Raw genomic sequence first — 9,123 nt, forward strand, 5'->3', positions numbered from 1 at the left:
ATAGATCAGACCGTCAAACCTCAGAGGGAAGGTAGGGGGGGGTGGGGGTAAAGGGGAGAGATCAACCAAAGGACTTATATGCATGCATATAGGCCTAACCAATGGACACAGACACCAGGGTGGTGAGGGCATGAGCAGGGAGTGGGGTTGGGGTGGGCAAGGGAGGCTAAGGACATATATGTAATACCTTAATAAATAAAGAGAAAAAAATGAACAAATAATAATTTAATTAGAAACATAAAGGTCATATAGTAAAATAAAGTAAATAATAAAATAATCTAAACAGTAAAGTTAAAAAAAAAGGACAATCAATCCATACATATAAAAGGCTGAGTGACCGACTGTACGTCCATCTGACCATCGACTGACCAACCAGACGGTATGTATGTTGCGCACTGGAAATTTAAACTAAACGTTGACTCGCACGTGCACAATATTTGTCCCCGTCTGACACTGGCCTCCCATTTAAATTAATTTGAAGACAGTTTCTCGTGATGCCAGCATTTGCGATGACTATTAATAAATCACAAGGACAAACTCTAGACAAAGTAGGAACATTCCTACCTGAACCCGTTTTGGACATGGTCAGTTATATGTTGCTTTCTCTCGAGTTCGATGAGCGTGTGACGTTAAAGTTGTAAATACTTCATCACAAGGGAAATCTGAAAGTGTTTTTGGTCTTAATGTGGTATACAAGGAGATATTAGAATAGGTTTAATCAATTTATCAGTCATTGTTTTTATCAATGTTGTTTTTATATCATGTTTTTGTTGTTTTTATGTCATGTTTTTGTTGTTTTTATATCATGTTGTTATTGTTTATTAATCAATTTATATACTATTTTCACATTTTACTAATTTTCTTTCATCTCTGACACTTCTATTATAGAGAAAGGGCGAATAGCGATATTAAAATATTTCTTCTAATTAATTTCCTTTCAATGTGCATGGATCCATGCACCGGGCCACTAGTTATATAATAAAATAAAAAGTGAATCTACTTGTCAGAGATGAATGCTATAGATTCTTCTACATCTACCCAGAAACTTTCTTTGCATACTCCAGGATGCATATATGCTTAAAAATATTATATACAAATGGGAACAAATATATAAAATATATCATTTTCTTTTCAGGCCTGCAAGTATGCCATAACACCCCAACCCCCAACATACACACTTTTGGGGAGACAAATTCTTTTTTTTAATCTTTTTATTTTATTTTTTTTTAAATTTATTGTTGAAAGTATTGCAGATTTCCCCATTTTTCCTCATTGACCCCTTCTAGCCCATAGCCCCCCACCTCCCACCCCCCAAGCCCTCACCCTGCTTTGTCTGTGTCCATGGGTTCTGCTTATGTGCATATAAATTCTTTGGTTAATCTCTTCCCACCCACCCCCCACCCCTCCCTTCTCTCTGAGATTCAATAGTCTGTTCCATGCTTCTATGTCTCTAATCTATTTTGTTCATCAGTTTATTTTGTTCTTTAGATTGTACCTATGAGTGAGGTCATGTGATAGTTGTCTTTCTCTGACTGGCTTATTTTGCTTAGCATAATACTCTCCAGGTCCCTCCATGCTGCCTCGGGGGGTAAGAGATCCTTTTTTACTGCTCCATAGTATTGGGGAGGCAAGTTCTTAAAAGCTTTTATTTATTTTTTATATGGATGTAAAACATGCCTGCTTTTAAAAATATGCAATAGCTTCTGAATAAAAGCAATAGTTCCCTCACTCCATTCTATTCTATTTTCTACCCAGACACTTTGTTTAAAAAAAAAATGTTAAAGACTATTTCATGAACATAGAAGAATACATGGTATTTAACATAGGGAAAGTATGAGGGAGCAAAGCAGACACCAGGGCTAAAGAAAATTCAGGCTGCCTCTGCTCTGGGTTCCGTGTCTTTCTCCCCAAAACTGTCCTCCTTTTCTTGCCCTCAGAGGTAACCACTGTTCTGAATTTTATATTTATCACTCTTCCACCTTTTAAAAGTGTTTTTGCTTCATAGGAATGCTTCCTTAAAATATGTGTATTTCGTATTGCATGTTTTAAGAATTTATAAACATGTGTATTATTTTGATGGTTCTTTTTCTTTCAACATCATATTTTTGAAATGTAACTTTATGTTTAATTATAGTTTCTTTATCTTAACAGCTGAACACTGTTCCATTATGTTACCATTTCACAATTCCACACCCCTTTTAAATTCTATTATTGATGGACATTTGAGATGGATATTTGTTAGTAAAAGCAGTGCTGCTATGATCATGTTTGTACATGTCTCTAGATGTACTGGTACAAGTTCAACAATTTCTCTAGGGGACATGCCTTGAAGTGAAATTTCTGGGTCATAGTTATTAATAATATCAAGATAATGTGAACAAGCTTTTCAAGTAGATATAGCAATTTAGACTCTCATTAACAGTGTATGTCTTAGCCCAAACTTGGTTTGCCACACTTTAAACTTTTTGCCTATCTAGTGGGTGTAAATTGGCATTTCGTGATTTTATTTTACATGCTCTGATTACTGATTATTAGTTTGAGAGCTTGGTTTCTCAGGGATAGTGAGTGTAACTTTATTGAAAGTCACACTATTCACCCTCAAGTACTTAACCACAAAACTCTTCAATTATTTTAACAGAATCAGAAAACTATTTCTTGAATTACTGTCTCTTTGTATAGGACAAGTCTCACATTTGAATTTGGCTTGTTGACCTGGTGGGGTTTGATAATGAAGAAAAGTAAGTCACTCAGGTTTCTTGGGTCTCAGTTTGTAAAATCAGGATAATATGAACTGCCCTTAGAAGCCATAAAGGAAGTAGGCATAACAATGCATGATCTCATCTCAGGTCTGGTAGACACATGTGATTGATTCTTGGGGAATGCTTCTATAGATGAATAATTGAAACACTGTATTAGAGGTTTTTCAGTGGGTATTAAAGAGATGCTCTTTCTCATTAGGAGACAAAGTTGATAGCAGTGGTAGCATTGTTTAACTCTGGAGAAGGTTCCTAAAGTTACTCGAGGATCTGGTAGATCTGGGAAGAAACACACCTAGAAGACTGAAGGGAATAGATTAACAGTGCATAAGTTATGCTTGGATGTATCAGAACTGTGGGTGCAAATATTTTGAGAAGTTGGGTAAACATTTGTTAGTTGATTGAGACCTTGGAGATAAGCAAAGCAGTCTGACTCACCTAATGTGGTTTCAGGGAAATTTACTCTCTGTTTCCTAAAAACTCTCTTTGGTTCTATGAGCAGGTAGCTGAAATGTAGCTTCACAATAGATCATTACATTTGATTTCAACCTTTTGGTAGCCTATGGAGGCTAGTTATGCTGATCTACTTAAATTTACCAACTTCCTACTATGGAGGAAACAGCTATAACCTGGGTAAAATTATAGAAATCCTACAAATTAGTAAACAGACACAACCTTTCCCCTCTCTCACCAAGGTTGCAAAAACACTGCAAAGTTTTTTACTTGAACTTTATTTATTTGTTTAATTTGCCCTTAGCCCTTTGGCAGTACAGTTATTTGAACTTGGGCAACACAAAGGAAGAATGGGAGTAAAGGGCAGTAATAGCCATCACTGCTTAAAACGAAGAGAAGTGACAGAAAAGTTTTTTTAGTTCTTACCAACACAAACTAGGAGACAGATAAACACATGGGCTAAATTCTCCCCCAATGATCTAACCTGTGCTTTCATCTTTATCTAGTATTAAATTACATTATATCTTTAAACTATAACTGTGCCAAGAGATCGTACATTTAGTACTTCTTACATTGACCCCAGACCTCCTGCAAAATGCTTGATACACAATAGTAATTTTGTTGAATTGCCTCACATATCATTATAAAAATTGTCACTAAAATCCAGTAATAAATGGCATTAGCTACCAGAGCTCTTAAATAAGAATTTACTGGCCTGAAAAGTAGGCCAGAGTTTCATAACAGCAGCTATATTTCTTCATTTAAATGTGAAGATAAGTGAAATATGAATTAGTAACTGGTATAGAATGCTAGTGGCTGATGGTATATTTAATTGTGGCTTTTTAACCAAAATGTTTACTTCATCTTTGGGAAGCATCATGTTAGTAGCTTTTCTTGCCAATACAGTGATTTTTATAAATTATTAGTGTGAAATTGGGAAAAAATAAAATAAGTATTAAATATGCAGAAAACAGTTAATTTTGGGAAGACATGTATAAATATCATTTTAACTAACTTCGAGTGGTTCTCAGTATAAGTTGTTTGAACTGCATTTTTGTTTAATTTGTTTCATTAACTATTGTTTGTTAAAAGCACATTGCAAGTGGAGAGAATATGTTGTTATCACTATAAATGTTGTGTTGTACTTGAGCTGTAGCTGTAACTATGAATAAAAATATCACACCTGTCAGCCTTCATCCTAAATCATATTATTGAGATTTATGAATGACTCTATAATACATAGCTCATAAAATTAAGTGATATATTTGGATATGATAGGAATTCAAAATTGTCTAATGTAGATCCAAATTAAAGAGAAGCTAGAGAAATATAGTCCAATTTCTACATTACTCAGTTCAGGAAAGTGCAAGTTAAAAGATTAAGTGATTTATTCAAAGTCATGGAGTTAATTAATGTCATATTTGGAACTAGAAAATAGAACAGGATGTAGTAAACATGTTCATTATAAGATATAACTGTTGTAATCATTATTCTTATATTAAAAAATGAAAAAAATACATGTAAATGAAATGGAGAATTGATCATTATCAATATAATTATTTCAAATGGTTAACTTATATACACAATTCATGTAGAAGTCAACATTGTAGTTTTCTTCTAAGATAAATGAATACTAGCCCTAGTTTTCCATTGAATAGAAATGAAAAAAGAAAGCCCCCTAGTTATATTATCTAGTTGCTTCCTCTTAAAACATTTAATTTATCCAGTTAATTAGTATCTTTGGTCCTTTAGCTGTTTCCTGTAACTGTGCTGCCTAAAGTCACTTCTTTTGGTAGAGCAAGCATCTATATGGGACAGATTTTGGTAGTGTTGTGTGGAATATTGTTTAGGTTGACTTAGTTCAATAAAGTAGGACTTCTTAAACTGTTAATGTACAAAAATCATTGGGAGGGAGGGCCTTGGTAAAAATGCAGATTTTAAAATGCAGGGCCACAAAAATGAAATTAAGGAAAGAATTTTATTTACAGTAGCAACAAAAAGAATAATACATTGGAAAATTTTGACAAAAGAAATGCAAGGTTTGAAACTGAAAACTATAAAATATTGTTGACAGAAATTAAACAAGACCTAAATAAATGGGGGAAAAACTCCATATTATTGGGTTAGAATCCATATAATTAGAATTCATTAATCAATATAATGGATTAATATTGTTAAGACAGCAGTATTCCCCAAATATTTATCAAAGTCCCAGGTGTCTTTTTGCAAAATTTGGCAAGCTCATCCCAAAATGAATATGGAAATGCAAGGGACTCAGAATGGCCAAAACAATCTCGAAAAAGAACAAAGTTGGAGTACTAACACTCTAGATTTCAAAACTTACCTCAAAGTTACACTAAACAAAAGAATGTAATAAAGGTATAATTATGGACATATTGGTCAATGGGATAGTACCAAAAGCCCAGAAATAAACCAGTATATGTATAATCAATTTATTTTCAATAAGGTTTCCAATTTTTTGTTGGAGGGGAATTTTATTTTATTTTATAAATGCTGAAGAAACTGGATATCCATATGGAAAAGAATAAAATTGGACCTTTACTTCACATCTTATACAAAAAATTAACTCAAAATAGTTCAAAGACCTAAATATAAAAACTAAAACTCTTGGTAAACAACATAAGATTAACTCTTGGGCAATGGTTTCTTAGGTATGATACCTAAAGTAAAAGCAACCACAGGAAAAAAATAGATTAATTTGTTTTAATAAAAAATTGAAAAAATTTATGCATCATAGGACACTATCAAGAAAGTGTAAAGACAATCCATGGAATTCAAAGAAAATATTTGCAAATAAGATATCTGGTCAGGTTATAGTATCCAGATGTATAAAGACCTCCAAAACTCAATAATAAAAGACAAGTGACACAATTAAAAAAATAGATAAAAGATTTTGATTGTCTTCTCCAAAGAAGATAAATAAATGTTCAAGAAGCACATGAAAGGAATATCATTAGTCCTGCAGAAATGCAAATCAAAATCACAATAAAACATCACTTCATAGTAGGATGTCTATAATCAAAAACATGGACAAAAAGAAGTGTTGGTGAAGGTATGGAAAAGTTGGAACTGTTATGCATTGCTGATGGGAATATAAAATGGTGCAGCCACTTTGGAAAGTTTAGCACTTTCTCAAACCCTTAAACATGGAGCTATTATACGACCCAGCAATTTTATTCCTAGTTCTATATCTACAAACATTGAAAACATATGTGAACATTAAAACTTTTATACAACTGTTCATAATAGGCAAAAGATGGAAACAACTCAAATGTCCATCAACTCATGATTGGACGAACACAATGTGATATATCTATAAAATAAAATGTTCAGTTATGCAAAGGAATAAAGTACTGACACATGCTATATCATGGATAAACCTTAAAACAATTATTTTAAGTGAAGGAAGCCAGACATAAAAATCAAATCTCATATGATTTTATTTACATAAAATGTCCAGAATAGGCAAATCCATAGAGACAGTAGGTTAGTGGTTGTCTAGGGGTCAGGGAGTAGAGAATGAAGAGTGACTGCTCATGGTCCAGGGTTTTTTTGTGTGTTTTGTTTTGTTTTACTTTTCAATTGCAGTTGACATACAATACTACTATATTATTTTCAGGTGTACAGCAGTGATCATTAGTTTGTGAAGTGATCATCCCAATAAGTCGTTTCCATCTGACACCACACATAGTGATTATAATAATATTGATTATATTCCCTCTGCTGTGCCTTACATCCCCCATGACTGGTTTTATGACTGGCAGTTTGTACTCCTAAGGATTTCTTTTTGGAGGGATAAAGATATTCTGGAATTAGAAAGTGTTGATGGTTGCACAATGTCATAAATATACCAAAACCCCACTGAATTGTATACTTTAAATGGTTAAATTTGATGGTATGTGAATAATAAAAAGGCAATGCTGGAGTGTGGCCATGTGTTTTTTTTGTTTGTTTTTTTTACTTTTCAATTGCAGTTGACATACAATATTACTATATTATTTTCAGGTGTACAGCAGTGATAATTAGTTTATGAAGTGATCATCCCAATAAGTCGTTTCCATCTGACACCACACATAGTGATTATAATAATATTATATTCCCTCTGCTGTACCTTACATCCCCCATGACTGGTTTTATAACTGGCATTTTGTACTCCTAAGGATTTCTTTTTGGAGGGATGAAGATATTCTGGAATTAGAAAGTGTTGATGGTTGCACAATGTCATAAATATACCAAAACCCCACTGAATTGTATACTTTAAATGGTTAAATTTGATGGTATGTGAATAATAAAAAGGCAATGCTGGAGTGTGGCCAGCATTCTTAAAGCTCTGGTTTTCTTAAAGCTCTTGGGTGATGTTATGCACCGGGTTCACAAATCACACTTGTTTAGAGTTTAGAGAACTCTTTCCAAGATCTGGGTGGGGCATACAGCACTCTACTACTCATAATACCAGCAGTGTAGTTGTATTTTTCTGGAAAGGGGCATCCCTCTTATATTCCTATGTTAAAATGGTAACTGAACAACAAATCTTGGGTCAATGTTTGATGTACATTTCTCACAAGGGACATGGAGCTCCCTTTCTAAGATGGTGTGTATATTACAAATCTTAGCATCCCACCCACCCTATCCCCTGAGGGTCAATCAGAGTGGGTTCCAGTGGAACAAACATCAGGGGTGTTACATCTGGGAAACTAGACAGTATGTTAGGAACTAAATCAAGCAGGTCCCCATCAGGGAAACAGAAACCATTCAAAGTGTTAAATACAGAGGAAAATTTACTAGGAACTGGTTGCATAGGTGGTGGATGAATAAGATGCCAAATGGGATAGTGAGAAACCCCAGAATTTGAAACCACTAACATGCTTTGGCTGTTAAGTAAAGAGGCTGTATTAACAAAGTCCAAGAGCCAGGTCATACCCAGGAAATTGAAAACAGTGAGTCTGTCTCAGTGTCTGGCAGGAGCTGGAAACACAGAGGGACACAGCTGGAGACACACACAGGTGGGAAGGAGAAGAGAAACACCCTGGCTTCTCCCTTACTCCCACCCTGCACATCACTGTGAGTTGCTATAACAAAAATACCACAGGCTGGGTGGCTTAAAATAAGAAATTTATTTCTCACAGTTCTGCAGGCTGGGAAATTCAAGGTCATGGAGTTGGCCCATTTGGCTCCGGATGAGAGCTCTCTTAGCTTCCTTCTTGCTGTTTCCTCACAAAGCAGAGAGAAAGCTCATCTCTCTCCTGCTCTTCTTTTAAGGGCACTAATTCCATTCAATTTGGCTCCACCCTTATGACTTAATCACTTCCCAAAGGCCCCCCCTCCAAATACCATCACATAAAGGATTAGGGAGGAAACAAAGATTCAGTCCTTAGTACTCCAGGACCCTGAAAGGCCTCCCCATGGCTGAAGTTCATTGAAAGCCAGCTGACACAAAGCCTGGGAAACAGCCAATGGAGATCAGCCCTCTGAAATGCACAGCCCAGAACAGGGAAAGAAGAAGAAAGGAGTGGATGGAAAATGGACCAAAGGCTAGCATAAGGCCTTAAGGGAAGAGTATATTTGTCATTATAAATGCCAAGGAATAGCAAAAATAACAAAACCAGAAGACTTGGTTGACAAGCTATTACCCTTCATGCTTCCCAGTTTGGGTTGCACATTAGAATCACCCGAGAAGGTTTCTAAAATCCCCTGCCAGGCTGCACTCCAGACCAATTACATCAGAATCTCTAGGGCTGGGACCGAAGCATGAATATATATTTTTAAAACTTCCCAGGAGATACCAATATGCAGCCAATGTTAAGAAAAAAAACTATTTTAGAAAAAGAGATGAGGCAGATGATAGTTTATATATCTTACTATTAGGAATTATTATAGAGGGCCTCCTTTTTCT

Source organism: Myotis brandtii, unplaced genomic scaffold, assembly GCF_000412655.1.
Source record: "Myotis brandtii unplaced genomic scaffold, ASM41265v1 scaffold45, whole genome shotgun sequence".
Taxonomy (NCBI): domain Eukaryota; kingdom Metazoa; phylum Chordata; class Mammalia; order Chiroptera; family Vespertilionidae; genus Myotis; species Myotis brandtii.